At 45.0% G+C, this 17906-nt stretch overlaps 1 long non-coding RNA gene and 1 pseudogene across 1 annotated transcript; both read left to right on the top strand.

The window, feature by feature from the left end:
- The first annotated feature begins 1306 nt into the window (after window positions 1-1306).
- On the top strand, window positions 1307-1833 carry LOC149429859 (uncharacterized). Its single transcript, XR_016310090.1, has 2 exons — window positions 1307-1445; window positions 1558-1833. It is a non-coding gene; the product is annotated as an uncharacterized LOC149429859 (long non-coding RNA).
- A 1083-nt stretch (window positions 1834-2916) lies between these two features.
- On the top strand, window positions 2917-6201 carry LOC149429858 (C-reactive protein pseudogene; annotated as a pseudogene).
- The last annotated feature ends 11705 nt before the right edge of the window (window positions 6202-17906 follow it).

Raw genomic sequence — 17906 nt, 5'->3', positions numbered from 1 at the left:
CAGATGGTCTAAAAGTAAAAGGGATCTTTCTGCTGAATATTTCAGCTCGTCGGGGGGACTTTGACAAAGTCCTCCTACAAAAAGAAAAATTCTGGATCTATACCCTGGGAGCACTTGCCCCTTATGGACTAAATACAGAACTTAACTTTGGGGTTTTTTTGAAATGAATTTCTTGGAACCCTCTATATATTTTGAGCTATAACCTATATTGTGGTACCTTATATATGAATTAAATATGGACATATCTGGACAAAATATGAATTTAACTCTGCAATTGATCCTACTCTCTTTAGGTAATAAATTTATATAATAACTGGATTGATATTGAAGTTTTGGTAGCGGGACTTGGTCTTGATGTTTCCCCATTAGAACAAGTAATGTGCTAATATTGATCTCCTCTTTATTATTAATTCTTCTTTGAAGATGATCTGATTTATAACATTTAGGCTCCTCCTTTCTATATCCAGCAACCATTTTAAATTTAATATATGTGTTTTAATTCACTTTGGATCATTCCAATGTAGTGATACTCTTTCAACACAAGATGGCGAGGTGGAGACTCTTTGGTATGCAATTAGAGCACCATATAAGGCGAAGTACTGAAGTCCCCTCCCAGTTCTGACGAAGTCTGCGGTGATTGGCGGACGAAACGCGTCAACGTATTGACGTCACTACGCTCGGCGTCTTCACTGGGTGCGGCGCCCACGAGGTGGGAAGGAACGGCGGTGTCACAGCTCCCTGATAGGAAGGCCCCTGACCCTCTGAAAACTACCATAAAGCTTTTGTTGCAGCGGCTCGCAAACGGCAATCTTTCAGGGAAATTTATCTTCCACCGGTGGCAAGTTATTTTAGCTTACGGCTGTTGAGATCTATAGAGCATTTATGGTGTTAAAAGGGCATGTTATATGGGCCTAATTTACCCTGTATACTCGGGGAATTTTTTGTAAATCCTCTTTGGAGGACGATCTACATATATATATATATATACGCTATCCTATCTAGGCGCTGTGCTGTGACATAGCCATATCCTCATGAAACCGCAATAACCTTCTCATTTTGAGTAATTTTTGGAAACCCTTTATTGGGTATAAAGACTCAGGCTTACACAGCCTGTTATATGCTATATACACAGTATATGTGTTTGGAATCTATATATTGTGACTACCTGGCTCCTCACCCCCATATGCACCTTGGAAAAGCATCAAGGACCTGATCCTATTTCAAGTCGACAGAAGTCTTCTTGATCTTCATTGATGGTAATATACCCACTTTGTGTGTGTTTTGTTTTCAGGGTGACCTGATGCCCATGATCTATATATTTATCATTATTTTTCTATATATATCCTCAGAATCATTTGGTACTGTGGACCTTGTTTCACTTGGGGTGGCTATCCAGGAAGTCCTTACACTTGAGAAGCTGGCCTGCTAATCTCACTATTGAGAAGGTAATAGTAGTATCCATTGACCATTGTAGAGGGAGGCCTGGTGAACTTTGGATGTGATTTGGTTTTTGGTTTTCATATTTCTATACATATACTATGTATTTCTGTGTTCCAGCTTTTACATACCAGGAGGTCCCTGACATATATTGGGAACACATCTGCTGAATACATGGTTCACTTGAATACAAGCTGAAAACCCATGGAAACCCAGGATAACTATCTCACCATCATATAACTCTGCCTTGTGGTACTCTATTTGCTAAGATGACCCTAAACTGAAGACGCCGAGTGCTTTTTAACATGATTTTATTATTTCTTTCACATGTACACCGTGCTCATGTTTAACCTCCTTATGATCTATGTGATCAAATAAAGAATTGTTTGAAATATTTTTGAATTCATATTACTCCGCGTGGATCATCTAGTAACCTTCTTTTTCCAGGTAGGGGTGTTCTTGTCACACTACCATTTTGCTTAGTGAATACAAACATATCCTGCCTAGGAACATCCACTTCTCCAGAGCAACACCCACCCATCACACATTATGGTATTTGCATAACTCCTCCCAAGAGCCAGCCCACTGCCTGTATTATGCATGTGGGCTCTTGAGAGGAGTGCTGGGGCAGGGTGCTGTGATTGTACCGGAAGGTAAGTGGGACAGAACACACAAGGCAGACGGCAAACACTTAAAGATTTATTAAAACAGACATCAGTCACTCAATGGGGAGCAGTGCAGGGAGAGAGAGTCCAAAATACTTGTAATCCAGCCCCGGTGGGGAAAGTTAAAGTCTCCACAGCAATTTGTAATCCAAGAGGCAGTTCATAAGCAGTCAGATAGCACAAGGGGAGCGTACACTCACGCAGGGCTGATGCCATAGTCTCAGGCAGAGCTGACAGCGTTCCAGGCAGGGATGATGTAGCTTCTGGGGTCCCCCTTCCTCCAGTGGGGCTCAGGCAGAGCCGGGGGGCCACTAGAGTCCAGCTGGACCTCTCAGTGGTTGCCCAGCAGAATGGCACACCAAGAGAAACCAGCACTGACCTCTTAAACCCCCTGAGCAGGAAGAGAGGTGGAGGGGGGTCATTAGCAGGTGACAATGAAGAGAATGGAACTACAGTAATTTAGTTTGTAGCTGTACACAGAAAGGACTGGTTGGGCAGGATAATTAGTGGGGGAAATACATTAATACAAAAGTAAGGCACTAATTAGGGATGTATCCACTAATTGAATTTGGGACCTTTTGTGGAGGGCGAGGTAATTACAGCTAGGGGTCTTTGGCACACAGGAGTGAATACTAATTGGAGGAAGCTCTTCCTATGGCCAGGAGGGATTAGGAACAAGGAATTAATACCTGGGACTGGCAGAGACCCATATTGTGACAGTGATGTTTTCAGGAAGCTATGTACAGCACCCTGCCAGCCCCACCCACCAGCCATACTCTGCATGCACTGCAGAGAGTAGCACAGAGACCCAGTGATGGTGTCACTTAGTCCTACATGTGGTAATTAATGAGAACAGACAGGTTTTAATTAAAGGGTCATTAGTACATTGATGGGGGTGGGAGGTGGGGGGGCCCAGGGAAGGAACAATATAAACTTCACTGTTAGGATACTTTCACACTGACGAGTGTATGAAGAACTTTTGTGTTAAAAAAAACACCTGAAAAGCTCAAGAAAAATGCTTCCCTCTGTATGTCAATGTATGTCTATGTGTGTGTTCACACTGGGGCATTGCGCTTCCATTGTGTTGTAAAATCTCCTGCTTACAGCATCTTTGGAGCATGTTTTGTTTTTGCCCCAAAAATGCCTCTCCCCATTGAAATCAATGGAAAACGCCTCAAAAATGCCTCAGAAACACCTCTGTGCACGTGTCATTAAACAAATGCTCAGAGAGCGCGGTGTTTTGCTGTGATTTTGAGGCGGATCAGTGTGAAAGTAGCCTTAGGTCCCATTGCTTCTAGCAGGTAAATCTCACCTTCATGAGCTCCTCACACATGTTCCAATAACCGAGGTTCTGGAATCTCCATATTAACCCGACCTGAAATATTTCTCTTCTCTACTATTTATCATACAAACTGTCCAATGTCATACAATCTACATGGGCATCGTAGGCAGTATATTGTATTTGGTCCTGTAAGGTAGGCATGCTTCCCTTGGGACTTGGCCATCAATAGTGGAGACATCAAGCAGGGTTGAGTACACACATGACGGCACTCCGCATTCACCAATAGAGCTTTGAAGGACCAACCTCCCCTGTGGCCTCCAAGAGTTGGGTTATACACAGAGAGCCATCTGTACAATATCCACATATACAGCTCGGAATGTAAACCATTCACCCATCAGCGAGGTCCAGCACCACCTCACACACCTACACTGACCGGAACAGAAGGCTGAGAGAAATCTCCAGACCGTAGAAGAGGAAGAGAGATCCTGACATGAGGCTTCAACCATCCACACTCCATCCATGATGGACACAAACAGGTTCATGCTTTGGATACCCTAAAGTATACCCATTGATTTGTAACAGTAATGTGTTTTATATTTGTCTTTGTTTTCCAGACTTGGAGGGTAAAGTGTTCATCTTCCCCAACGACCCCAACACAGATCATGTCATTCTGAAACCTACAATTACAAAGCCATTGCAGAAAGTCAGCGTCTGTCTACATTTCTACAGTGATCTTTTCCGTCCCTATAGTCTCTTCTCTCTCGCTACTCCAACAATTAGAGATGCTTTTCTGTTCTCCTCAGGCTCTGCAGACTACTATCATGTAGCTGTAAACGGACAACAACTCAGTATTAGGACAGACTCAGATCCCTTGAACTGGAGGCACATCTGTGTGACCTGGGACTCCGACACTGGAGTGGTACAACTTTGGCTCAATGGAAAGCTCTACCCCAGAAAAGTCTTAGCAAAGGAGTTTTCTATCGATGGTGAAGCCAGCATTGTTCTGGGACAGACTCATAGTTATAATAATTATGGGGGAAGTTTTGCTTCTTCTCTGTCATTGGTTGGAGAAATAGGTGATGTTCACATGTGGGATGTTGTCCTGACTCCAAGAGAAATCCAGAAAGTCATCTCTGGTGACCGCTATGGAAATGTCATTAGTTGGAAGTCTCTAGTCTATGAAATGAAAGGAGTAGTTCTTCTTGAACCCAAACTTCAATGCAAGCCTGGGGGGTCCATCAGCTCAGTGTGTACACCGTGTTATTAAAGTGTACATATAGGCAAAACTTTCTTTTTTGGTTTTGGATAGAGTAGGGAAGGTTTCAAATCAACATCAGGTTATTTATTTTGTCTGCGTCCTGCTGGGGAGATTTCCCTTCACTTTCTGTCTTGGAGAAGCAATGGGAAATGAGAAGAAATCTCCACAAAGTCACCAGAACTTCTGTCACCAAATTTTCACCCACATTTTGCTCTCTAAAGTTCTGAAACAATGTTCACCAGGACCTACAAAAAGAATGAATCTCCCCAGCAGAGACATGGACAGCGATGAAAACATGGTAGAGGGTCTAACCCTTCCACACTCCATCCAAAGCTAAAAAGATGTCTTGCCTTCACCTACACGTGAATTGGTGGTGGATTCAAGGACTTGGCGTGGGTTTTGTGGCTTCGGTTTCTGCACTAAAAATATTAGCAGGCAAATATAGATCACTGACAACAGTTATTCCAAGCTTTGTATACTTAGGTGGCATCATAACCTGAATCTAAGGTGCAATATTCACATATGGACCCTTCTCCTCCATGGAACCCCCCATCCTAACACATAGCCATGATAAGCAGGCCGCCATTGCTGATCCAATGAAGAACTTATTATGGATCCAATATGAACTGACCCCTTTTACATCATTGACCTTATAAAGGAAGTAGCGGGCTTCCTTACTACCTGCTGATCGCATAAGGTATACTAGTTCCTTATTAGGGTAGTGATGTCACACGGGGGCGGGGTGGTGATGACATCACAGGAGGTGGGGTGCTTCTCTGAGTTTTCTCCATGGAGTAGCCCTCTTGTCATTCTGCCAGTGCCGGTGTTTTGGGCTATCAGGTCGCTCATCCAGGTGAGGTGAGGTTTGGTCGGTTGGCTGATGTCCGCTGGGAATGAACCAGCTCACTCATCTCTATGAAAACTCTTGGGGTCACTGGCCGGGGCAAACACACAACATGTGACCTGATCTGTATGTCTTCTCCAACATAGTAACTCCAAAAGTGTGTAGAGTTGAAGTCCAGGTATGGGTTCTATTGCAGTTATATTGGTCCAGCTTGGAGCAATGAAAGTATACAGTACATGCGTCACACCTGTGGGATCCTTATGGGAGCGCAGAATCTCTGTAGTAACTGCCTCTAATATAGCATTCTCCCATGCCTTCCGGGGCCCCTGCCGAGTGGTTACCCTGCTGCATATCAACCACATGGGGCCTCCTTCATGGCATGGGCAGTATTCAATGAATTGGAGTGGTGATTGTGATGTCACCCGCCTGCCTCCATGCCTTGCCCAATCAGAGAACAGCTTGCATTTATTGAGGAAAATACAAGGCAATCTGTGAATGGACCCATAAGACAGCAGGATCACAGTAACAGCACCAACTACTACACTGATTCTCTACTTCCACAGGCACAGCATATGATCCAAGCTGGACCAATGTAATATGCAAGGAAATCCATCCCTGGAGTTCAGCTTTATGACAGAGGATGACCATGACAGCCAGGGGAGTGGTCAGCACTGGGAGTTTTTATAGTCACAGTCTACCAAGAACAGGAACATATTTTAAATCGGGACTCCGCTCACCTCCATTCCAGCTGTGTACATGAACTCCCTCATTAGCATGTTTGAGGTTGAAGATCTTTGACCATCTTGACTGGTCCACTATTGAGCTAAGTCCTAATTGTAAATCATCATCTTTGGGAAATAACAAATGAGGGGGCGTGTCCCTACACACCAACTGGCCAATTGATGGATCTAAAATATAACCTGTATTCAGAGATATATAATGTATGCCAAGCTGTAATTGGTGCCTATTGGAGTGGAATGTCCTGCGCACAACAGTATGACTGGATATTTACCCGACACCCAAATGGTTGACAACAGCAGAGCAGATCAGATCCCGTACCGTTTTAGATGAAGTGACGGCATAAAGAAGACATTGTAGTTTGATCAGAAGCCTATCAGATGGAATATATCATCTCTATGAAGGAGATAAAGTCACCCCACGGACACAACTAACTGGACACTATAATCTGTCTTGTTACAGATATGTAATGCGGGTTCACTCATCCACGGGCCTCAATGTCAGCCTCTCATGGACAAGCCCCATACATCACCATTAGAGATGAGCGAAGAAATGAAAAATTCGATTCGGCTGATTCGGCGAATTCCAGTGTGAAATTCGATTCGATGCGAATTTCTCCGCTACGAAGATGGCTTATTTAAAGGGTTTCTAGGCTTCAGAGAGCCTTTAAATTAGTGCAGAACACTGTACCTTTAATTTAAATGCCCTTGGAGATGAGGAAGGAGAAGGAGAAGGAGAAGGATGAGAAGAAGGAGAAGGAGAAGGATGAGAAGAAGGAGAAGGATGAGAAGAAGGAGAAGGATGAGAAGAAGAAGGATGAGAAGAAGGAGAAGAAGGAGAAGGATGAGAAGAAGGAGAAGGATGAGAAGAAGGAGAAGGATGAGAAGAAGGAGAAGGAGAAGGATGAGAAGAAGGAGAAGGATGAGAAGAAGAAGGATGAGAAGAAGGAGAAGGATGAGAAGAAGGAGAATGATGAGAAGAAGGAGAAGGATGAGAAGAAGGAGAAGGAGAAGGATGAGAAGAAGAAGAATGAGAAGAAGGAGAAGGATGAGAAGAAGGAGAAGGAAGAGAAGAAGGAGAAGGAGAAGGAGAAGGATGAGAAGAAGGAGAAGGATGAGAAGAAGGAGAAGGATGAGAAGAAGGAGAAGGAGAAGGATGAGAAGAAGGAGAAGGAGAAGGATGAGAAGAAGGAGAAGGAGAAGGATGAGAAGAAGGAGAAGGAGAAGGATGAGAAGAAGGAGAAGGATGAGAAGAAGAAGGATGAGAAGAAGGAGAAGGAGAAGGAGAAGGATGAGAAGGAGAAGGATGAGAAGAAGAAGGATGAGAAGAAGGAGAAGGATGAGAAGAAGGAGAATGATGAGAAGAAGGAGAAGGATGAGAAGAAGGAGAAGGAGAAGGATGAGAAGAAGAAGAATGAGAAGAAGGAGAAGGAGAAGGATGAGAAGAAGGAGAAGGATGAGAAGAAGGAGAAGGAGAAGGATGAGAAGAAGGAGAAGGAGAAGGATGAGAAGAAGGAGAAGGATGAGAAGAAGGAGAAGGATGAGAAGAAGGAGAAGGATGAGAAGAAGAAGGATGAGAAGAAGGAGAAGGAGAAGGATGAGAAGAAGAAGGATGAGAAGAAGGAGAAGGAGAAGGATGAGAAGAAGGAGAAGGATGAGAAGAAGGAGAAGGATGAGAAGAAGAAGGATGAGAAGAAGGAGAAGAAGGAGAAGGATGAGAAGAAGGAGAAGGATGAGAAGAAGGAGAAGGATGAGAAGAAGGAGAAGGAGAAGGATGAGAAGAAGGAGAAGGATGAGAAGAAGAAGGATGAGAAGGAGAAGGATGAGAAGAAGAAGGATGAGAAGAAGAAGGATGAGAAGAAGGAGAAGGATGAGAAGAAGAAGGATGAGAAGAAGGAGAAGGATGAGAAGAAGGAGAATGATGAGAAGAAGGAGAAGGATGAGAAGCAGGAGAATGATGAGAAGAAGGAGAAGGATGATAAGAAGGAGAAGGAAGAGAAGAAGGAGAAGGAGAAGGAGAAGGATGAGAAGAAGGAGAAGGATGAGAAGAAGGAGAAGGATGAGAAGAAGGAGAAGGAGAAGGATGAGAAGAAGGAGAAGAAGGATGAGAAGAAGGAGAAGGAGAAGGATGAGAAGAAGGAGAAGGAGAAGGATGAGAAGAAGGAGAAGGATGAGAAGAAGAAGGATGAGAAGAAGGAGAAGGAGAAGGATGAGAAGGAGAAGGATGAGAAGAAGAAGGATGAGAAGAAGGAGAAGGATGAGAAGAAGGAGAATGATGAGAAGAAGGAGAAGGATGAGAAGAAGGAGAAGGAGAAGGATGAGAAGAAGAAGAATGAGAAGAAGGAGAAGGAGAAGGATGAGAAGAAGGAGAAGGAGAAGGATGAGAAGAAGGAGAAGGATGAGAAGAAGGAGAAGGATGAGAAGAAGAAGGATGAGAAGAAGGAGAAGGAGAAGGATGAGAAGAAGAAGGATGAGAAGAAGGAGAAGGATGAGAAGAAGGAGAATGATGAGAAGAAGGAGAAGGATGAGAAGAAGGAGAAGGATGAGAAGAAGGAGAAGGATGAGAAGAAGAAGGATGAGAAGGAGAAGGAGAAGGATGAGAAGAAGAAGAATGAGAAGAAGGAGAAGGAGAAGGATGAGAAGAAGGAGAAGGATGAGAAGAAGGAGAAGGAGAAGGATGAGAAGAAGGAGAAGGATGAGAAGAAGGAGAAGGAGAAGGATGAGAAGAAGGAGAAGGATGAGAAGAAGGAGAAGGATGAGAAGAAGGAGAAGGATGAGAAGAAGAAGGATGAGAAGAAGGAGAAGGAGAAGGATGAGAAGAAGAAGGATGAGAAGAAGGAGAAGGAGAAGGATGAGAAGAAGGAGAAGGATGAGAAGAAGGAGAAGGATGAGAAGAAGGAGAAGGGAGAAGGATGAGAAGAAGGAGAAGGAGAAGGATTGAGAAGAAGGAGAAGGAGAAGGATGAGAAGAAGGAGAAGGAGAAGAATGAGAAGAAGGAGAAGGATGAGAAGAAGGAGAAGGATGAGAAGAAGGATGAGAAGAAGGAGAAGGAGAAGGATGAGAAGAAGGAGAAGGATGAGAAGAAGGAGAAGGATGAGAAGAAGGAGAAGGAGAAGGATGAGAAGAAAAAGGATGAGAAGAAGGAGAAGGATGAGAAGAAGGAGAAGGATGAGAAGGAGAAGGAGAAGGATGAGAAGAAGGAGAAGGAGAAGGATGAGAAGAAGGAGAAGGATGAGAAGAAGGAGAAGGATGAGCAGAAGGAGAAGGAGAAGCAGAAGAAGAAGGATGAGAAGAAGGAGAAGGAGGAAGGATGAGAAGAAGGAGAAGGAGAAGGATGAGAAGAAGGAGAAGGATGAGAAGAAGGATGAGCAGAAGGAGAAGGATGAGAAGAAGGAGAAGGATGAGAAGAAGGAGAAGGATGAGAAGGATGAGAAGAAGGATGAGAAGAAGGAGAAGGATGAGAAGAAGGACAGTTCTGTGACAGTTTCTGTCTATTTCTGACAGTTCTGGGACATTCACTCCATACAGCGGTTTCAACCGCTGTATGGAGGGAATGTCATAGAACTGTCAGAAATAGACTATTAATGACAGTTCTGGGACTGTCCTTCCATGCAGCGGTTGAAACATTGTATGTATTTGTTTCCATAAATGGATCCATTTATGGAAACAAATACATACAATGTTTCAACCGCTGCATTGAAGGACAGTCCCAGAACTGTCATTAATAGTCTATTTCTGACAGTTCCATGACATTCCCTCCATACAGCGGTTAAAACAGCTGTATGCAGTGAATGTCCCAGAACTGTCATAAATAGTCTATTTCTGACAGTTCTGGGACATTCACTCCATACAGCGGTTTCCGGCAAGAAGTGTATGTGCAGAGTTCCTCTATTCTGCAGATACACTTAGAGGAGCTCTGCAGATACACTTAGAGGAGCTCTGCACATACACTTTTTTCCGGTTTGGAATTATTCTTATTTTCATCCTACTTCTTCTTCTTCTTCTTCATCCTCATCCTCATCCTCTTCTTCTTCTGAGGATGAGGATGAGGATGAAGAAGAAGAAGAAGAAGAAGTAGGATGAAAATAAGATTAATTCCAAGCCGGCAAAAAGTGTATGTGCAGAGCTCCTCTAAGTGTATCTGCAGAGCTCCTCTAAGTGTATCTGCAGAATAGAGGAACTCTGCACATACACTTTTTGCCGGCTTGGAATTATTCTTATTTTCATCCTACTTCTTCTTCTTCTTCTTCATCCTCATCCTCATCCTCAGAAGAAGAGGATGAGGATGAAGAAGAAGAAGAAGAAGAAGAAGTATAATGAAAAGAAGAATAATTCCATGCCGGCAAAAAGTGTATGTGCAGAGTTCCTCTATTTCTGACAGTTCTCTCACAGCTTCTTCACATGTACAGCGGTTGAAACATCTGTATCCTAAATGGAAACTAATAGATACTATGTTTCAACCGCTAAACATGTGTTCCTTCTGTCAGAAATAGCGGAGCTCACTGCAGGGACACTTTTGCCGGCTGACCGGGAAATGTTCGATTCGCGCACCCGAAGTAGGCAAAATTTCGGTTTCGACACGAATCGAAATATTTCCTGAAATTCGACTCGAATTCCGGTTCGCCTGGTTCGATTCGCTCATCTCTAATCACCATATCCAGACAAACATACCTCCCTATCTTCAGGAATGCAAATAATGCCCTATAAAGTGCACTACAGACCACTCCAAAAAACAAGGGAAGAGGGGGGAGGAGCAAATACCATGTGCATTCAAAAAGTGTTCCCAAAGAAAGACCCAAAGAAGAGAAAAAAAGAGACTCTACATGTTTCACTCCAAAAAACTGCTTCATCAGGGGGTAAATAATCACAATAGGTCACATAGTGGCTGGAAGTTGTCCTCAGCTTCACATGGTGGGAAAATGGTACCTATCCTTTGCTTCACCTCTATATATAGAGGTATTGGTCATCAAAATGCCCCCCCCCCCCCCCCCCCCCCCCCCCCGCCACATGCTCAGTTCCTCAACAGACGCCATCTTGTGGACAAACAACACCACAGCAGCACATCAATCCAACACAATACACACTGCTGGTGAGCTCAAACAATGGTAATACCCCACTAATTAACCCCTCCCCCTCCAGAGGATCCCCCCGCCCCCCCTTCCTGACCAGGCCATTTTATACGATACGTCGCTGTATTATTGTAACTGACAATTGCGCGGTCATGCAACGCTGCACCCAAATGAAATGTATGTCCTTTCTTCCCCTTTCCTTTGGTGGTATCTGATCACCTCTGTTTTTTATTTTTGCGCTATAAACAAAAAAGGTGCACAATTGTGAGAAAAAAAACAATGGTTTTTACTTTTTGCTATTAAACATGTCCAGTAATAAGAATGTAAAAAATCTAATTTCGTTATAAATTTTGCCCAAAATGTCTCCCGCTTCGTGTCTGTGCTACAAAAAATCCCGATACGTGCAAATTAATTGGTTTACGTGAAAGTTATAGCGTCTACAAATGGCGGGATAGATACGGGGATTCTTCTTTTTTTTTTACTAGTAATGGCGGCGATCAGCGACTTATAGCGGGACTGCAGCGGGCATTCTGACACTGGGGGGGGGAACTGATTTGGTGTCACTGACGTCCCCAGTGACACCAATACAGTGATCAGTGCTAATAAAAAGCCCTGACACTGTACTAATGGCACTGGGCAGGAAGGGGTTAACATGAGGAGAGATCAAAGGGTTACCTGTGTGCTGAGAGTGTTTCACTGTGAGCATGCTGCTATGCAGAGCCATACAAAGCAGTGAGCAGGAGCTGACAGGGGAGAGATCAGTATTGTTTACATACAGTTCTCTGCCCCGTCGGTAATACTCGGCAATCACCGGGTGCCAGCGGGGAATCTCCGGCTGAAACCCGATGATTGACAACCGAGGCTGCGAATGGGCGCCCCCTACCCGGAAATACCAAATCACGTCTATATACAGTACATTTTGCACACCCGTGCCGCCCTGTAGCAGTATTTCTGGGGGGAGGGGGGGAGCGGTTAAGGACCAAAATTACAGTTCACACCATTATATAGCATTTATGGGGACAAATCAAAGAAAAAGCACAGAGTCCCTAATCACACACAGAAGGAAGGGAGGCGGAGCCTTCATATAAACCATGAGGGGCCCTTCAGCCTATACGGAAAATCCATTTTGCTTCCAGTTTCAGAAGCCATTTCTGTGGGTGTGGTTTTCTAGGACCCGGATTATATTTGTCAATGATACAGAAGTTTAGGAGGTTGGCGTTACCATCATGCTTTGTATCCTATGTCTTGTTACTGGTCTGTCCTCATTTCCAGCAATATCCTTCACATGTTCAACAACTCGTCTCCTAAAGGGGTGAATTGTCTTCCTACATATATTAGGGGGAGGGGCATTTTACAGCATCAATCACCCCCTCTGTGCTGCAATTCTAGAAATCTCTGATTTGATGGATTTCCCCATTTTTAGGGATAACAAACTCCTTGGTGTTGCTGAAGAAAGTCCATGCCTTGCAGTGACCGCACCTGAAACTACCTTTTGGTTTCTCAGGCAGCCAAGTGTGTTTCATGGATGTTTTAGAGGTTTCTTCTAGGTGACTATGTACTAACATGTCTCTCAGACTCCTCCCCCGTCTGTAGGTGATCTTAGGGTCTTTGGATAGGATCTGTGATAGGTATTTATCTTCATGCAAAATCTTCCAATATCTCTTTATGATGTGAAATCTCTGCCCTCATTGATTGGAGTATGTCCCTATGATACGCCCGCCTTGCTGGTCCTCCACTTTTATGGTCTTCTGACCCAACAGAGATTCCCTCGGAACCCCTTTCACTTTCTCATAGGATTTCATCAAATCAGTCTTATGATGGCCACGTCATCAATTTTGGACTCTCAGTTTGGAATGCCCCTTCCGTTGAGCAATTTCTCTTCGACCAATGGGGATTCCTCTATTCAAGGCTGCTGGATGTGAACTTCCCCAATGTAACAGGCTATTCCTGGAGGTCGGTTTTCAATAAATCGTATTAATATTGCCTCCTTCACCCCTCTTAATCTCCAAGTCCATAACATGTATGCTATCATATTTCATTTCACTCGTGACGTACATCCCAATATTGATCCGATTCAAGGTGGCTACAAATTCCATGAACAGATCCTTCTGACCCTGCCGTAATATAAACACATCATCAATGAACCGTACTCACATGAGAATGTGCGATGTGAAACATTCTAGGTCTTCTACAAAGACCATAGTACATTCCCACCACCCAAGAAAGAGATTTGCAGACGTAGGTGCCCAAGACGTACCCATCGCAGTTCCTCTGCGCTGTCTATATACTTTACCATCAAACAGGAAAACATTGTGTTCCAATATAAACTGCAAACGTTGTAGAGTGAATGTGGCATGGATCTCACATGGTTTGCCTCTAGTCTCCAGAAAGGATTTACAAGCTTTTAGACCCAAATCCTGCCTGATATTACTATAGAAAGCCTCCACATCTAGACTAGCTGGCCAAACATCATCTTCCATTGTGATATTGTCAGGAATGGACTCAGCACTGGTGGTGAGACTCACCTGCCGTGTGGGCTGCAGTACCAGGGCTGGCCAGCGGGTGCTCTCAGCAACCAGAAGCTCACTCCTGCAGTCAGCCATCACCTGAGGCTGTTTGCAGGAGGTGTATTTAAGGAATGGCCAGACCTGCAGTCAGTGCCTTGGTGTATGTTTCCCATGAGCCCCTGTACCTTGTATCCTGTGTTCCTGTTCCTCTGCCTATCTGATTTGTTGCCGACTCTGCATTGTTCCTGACCCTGCTGACCATCTCCTGTTTAACCCCTGGCTTGCCTGACCATCCTTCTGCCTGATCCTCTGTACCGCGCTGCCCGTGAGTTACTGAACCCGGGTTGTGACCCTAACCATTCTCTGCCTGATCCTCTGTACCGCGCTGCCCGTGAGTTACTGAACCCGGGTTGTGACCCTAACCATTCTCTGCCTGATCCTCTGTACCACGCTGCCCGTGAGTTACTGAACCCCACTTGTGACCCTGACCATTCTCTGCCTGCTCCTTCGGTACCTCGCTGCCCACACGTTGCTGACCCGGCCTGTCTGACTACTCCTTACGCTACCGTGACGATACATCCATCCTGCACGGATCCAGCCATCCCTGCTCACACCTTCTGCCTCTTCACATCAGGCTTCCTACCTGCATATACCTCTGGTGGATCCCTCTACCACGAGCAGGTGTACTCAGGGGCCGCGACCTGGTTCCTGTCTGCTCCAAGTCCATCCCCACCATCAGGGGCCCTGGTGAATAAGCAGATTGGGACTTAGACTCCGCCCCCTGGGGAATCCTGTCCTGAGGACTGCTAGAGGTACCACCAGACGGTCGTTAACAGAACCATATGGCCGGCCTGACCCACCTCTCCAGCCCTGACTACGCCTGTGTTCCTGCACATACTAAGATTAGTGGAAGGTTGGTTTGTTTACTGTGCGTTTTGTATATCTGGGTAGCTAATAATAAATTATATTATTATATCATTCCTGAAGCCTGTTACTTCCCTGTGTTAGTCCACACATTTCTGGTCACACCCGGATCCCTGACAGATATCTATTAGTCTGTTTACAAAGTCTGCTGTATGTTGGATATATGAAGGTAAACTATATACAATGGAGGCATGATATCATCTAGAGATTTGCTCCTTCTGTAAGATTGTTATTGCCCCGAGATGATGGGGCGGCCAGGAGGTTTCTCTTTATGTTGTGTACTTTAGGTAAGGCATAAAACGTGGCAATAGTTGGGTGTGCATTCATCATAAAGGCACCTTCATCTTTGGAGAGGATCCCATCTTCAACAGAACTTTTCACATTAGAGTTCATCTCAGTCAAGTATTTGGGGGTTGGATCATTCTGAAGTATTTCATAGTTATGCTCATTAATAAATCATAACACATCTTCCAATAAAATGCTCCGCCCACCAAGACGATCTCTCCCCCTTTGTCAGCTGCCTTTATAACGACTTCTTTATTACTGCGCAGATCTTCCAATGCCTTCCATTCAGAAGAAGTCCTATTATATCACTTATTGTTCCTCTTCCTAACCAGAAATCCTTCAAATCTCTCTCCACCAATCTTACAAAGAGTTGGGTGCTGCTCCCCTGAGGGAAGGGCGGGGGATAGTTATTCCTGGTATAAATGTGGGAAAAGGGCCCCGAATTTCGGCATCCCCACTGTTGTTATCAGCTTGTAATGATCCCAATACACTTAGGGCTTCCATATCTCTAGATGTCAGACCCATCGGAGTATTAGATGGGGTGTCCTTATATTCCTTCTTCAGTGCCACTTTCCTGGCACACAAATGTATATCTTGAACCCATCCAATAGGTTCCAGTCCTGTGTAGGTACAAAGGACAATCCTCTCCTCAGTACTGTGAGATGGTCGATTGTTAATGACATCTTAGATGGGTTGTATACTTGCCAATCACTGTCTTGGGTGGTGTTCACGTCAGCCCAGCCTGTCATTTCTTCCCTCTCTTGGTGCCTCTATATCCCCACTCCTCCCCATTTCTCCATTACTGTGGGGATAACCTAAAAAATTCCCACAATTTCCTCTAGGTGGTCTCAGAAAACCAATTATACCTCGTCCCCTCCGAGGGGTATGGATATATGAGGGGTATGGATATATGAGGGGTATGGATATATGAGGGGTATGGATATATGGGGGGAATGGATATATGAGGGGTATGGATATATGAGGCGTATGGATATATGAGGAGTATGGATATATGAGGAGTATGGATATATGAGTGGTATGGATATATGAGGGGTATGGATATATGAGGGGTATGGATATATGAGGGGTATGGATATATGAGGGGTATGGATATATGAGGGGTATGGATATATGAGGGGTATGGATATATGAGGGGTATGGATATATGAGGGGTATGGATATATGAGGGGTATGGATATATGAGGGGTATGGATATATGAGGGGTATGGATATATGAGGGGTATGGATATTTTCAGTTCTGCTGTCAGTTGTATCACTCTGTCTTTCAGCACCATCATCAGTCAGGTTCTGTGCCAGCAGTCCAAATCCATCCTGTCTCTGCACCAGTAGTTCCAAGTGAGCCTGTCTCTGCACCAGTAGTTCCAAGTGAGCCTGTCTCTGCACCAGTAGTTCCAAGTGAGCCTGTCTCTGTGCCCACAGTTCCAAGTGAGCCTGTCTCTGTGCCCACAGTTCCAAGTCAGTCAGTCTGTCTCTGTACCAGCAGTTCCAAGTGAGCCTGTCTCTGTGTGCCAGTAGTTCCAAGTGAGCCTCTCTCTGTGCCAGTAGTTCCAAGTGAGCCTGTCTCTGTGCCAGTAGTTCCAAGTGAGCCTGTCTCTGTGCCAGCAGTTCCAAGTGAGCCTCTCTCTGTGCCAGTAGTTCCAAGTGAGCCTATCTCTGTGCCAGCAGTTCCAAGTGAGCCTTTCTTTGTGCCAGTAGATCCAAGTGAGCCTGTCTCTGTGCCAGCAGTTCCAAGTGAGCCTGTCTCTGTGCCAGTTGTTCCAGTCCAATAAACCTCCATGCTAGCAGATACAGTGGAGACTGTGCACCAGTAGTGGTCTAACCTGCTCCTGCACCACCAGTTCCAATAAGTCCTGCCCCTGTGCCGTCTGTTCCTGTCCATCCTCATGCTGAACCCCAGTGACAGGGCACCTTGCCTGCCATCAGACCCTTGTGGGGGTGGGGAGCCCTCTCAGTCATTGTGTTCAAGAACCAGGATTTCCCAGCATCTCCCGGTATTATGGGAATATAGGATCCTCAGTGCCACACGGACTACACATTTACTTCATGAGATCAATCTCCATGTCATAGTGCTGGGCATTCCCTAACCACCCCCTTCATGTCCTGGACATTGTTTGCTATTCAGTAGTACACTAATTTAGGGGCGCTGTTTACCCACAAGGCATTTCCCTATAGTAGTATTACACCAATGGAACCCCATATCCCATCCTCAGACTGAAGGGGGCGCTGTTTACCCACAAGGCATTTCCCTATAGTAATATTACTCCAATGGAACCACATATCCCATCCTCAGACTGAAGGGGGCGCTGTTTACCCACAAGGCATTTCCCTATAGTAATATTACACCAATGGAACCCCATATCCCATCCTCAGACTGAAGGGGGCGCTTTTTACCCACAAGGCATTTCCCTATAGTAATATTACACCAATGGAACCACATATCCCATCCTCAGACTGAAGGGGGCGCTCAGTACAGACTGCACCTGCCTAGACGGGGTGACTACCCCCATTACTCTCTGCATGTTGGGGTGCAATAATGAAGACATGTTTTGGGGGTACACAGGCTGCAGTATACGCAGTGTATAGTGTGAGCTCAGACTCTATAGAACCGAATCCCTTTTCAGCATCATGTAGTCACCTCCACTTCCCATCTCAATGCACTTAGTGCTCCTCACGTCTCCCCACATCCGTCTTTCCCTCGTTCTCTGTCCTGCAATGTTGGGAGGTGCGATTATCATGACTACTGCAAATAAAAGCTTCTTCCTTCTGTACTCTGATCTCCGTGTCCTATAATACTCACCCAGCCCAGCCTCCCCCTGTGTAGGAGGGTGTCACCCCTCCCCCACTGCATTCCTCTCCATTGTCAGAGACTTTCAGTTT

This window comes from Staurois parvus, unplaced genomic scaffold (assembly GCF_062004578.1).
Source record: "Staurois parvus isolate SC_StPar_1 unplaced genomic scaffold, SC_StPar_1.0 ptg002687l, whole genome shotgun sequence".
In the NCBI taxonomy this organism is placed as follows: domain Eukaryota; kingdom Metazoa; phylum Chordata; class Amphibia; order Anura; family Ranidae; genus Staurois; species Staurois parvus.
This window is presented reverse-complemented; position numbering and strand designations above follow the sequence as displayed.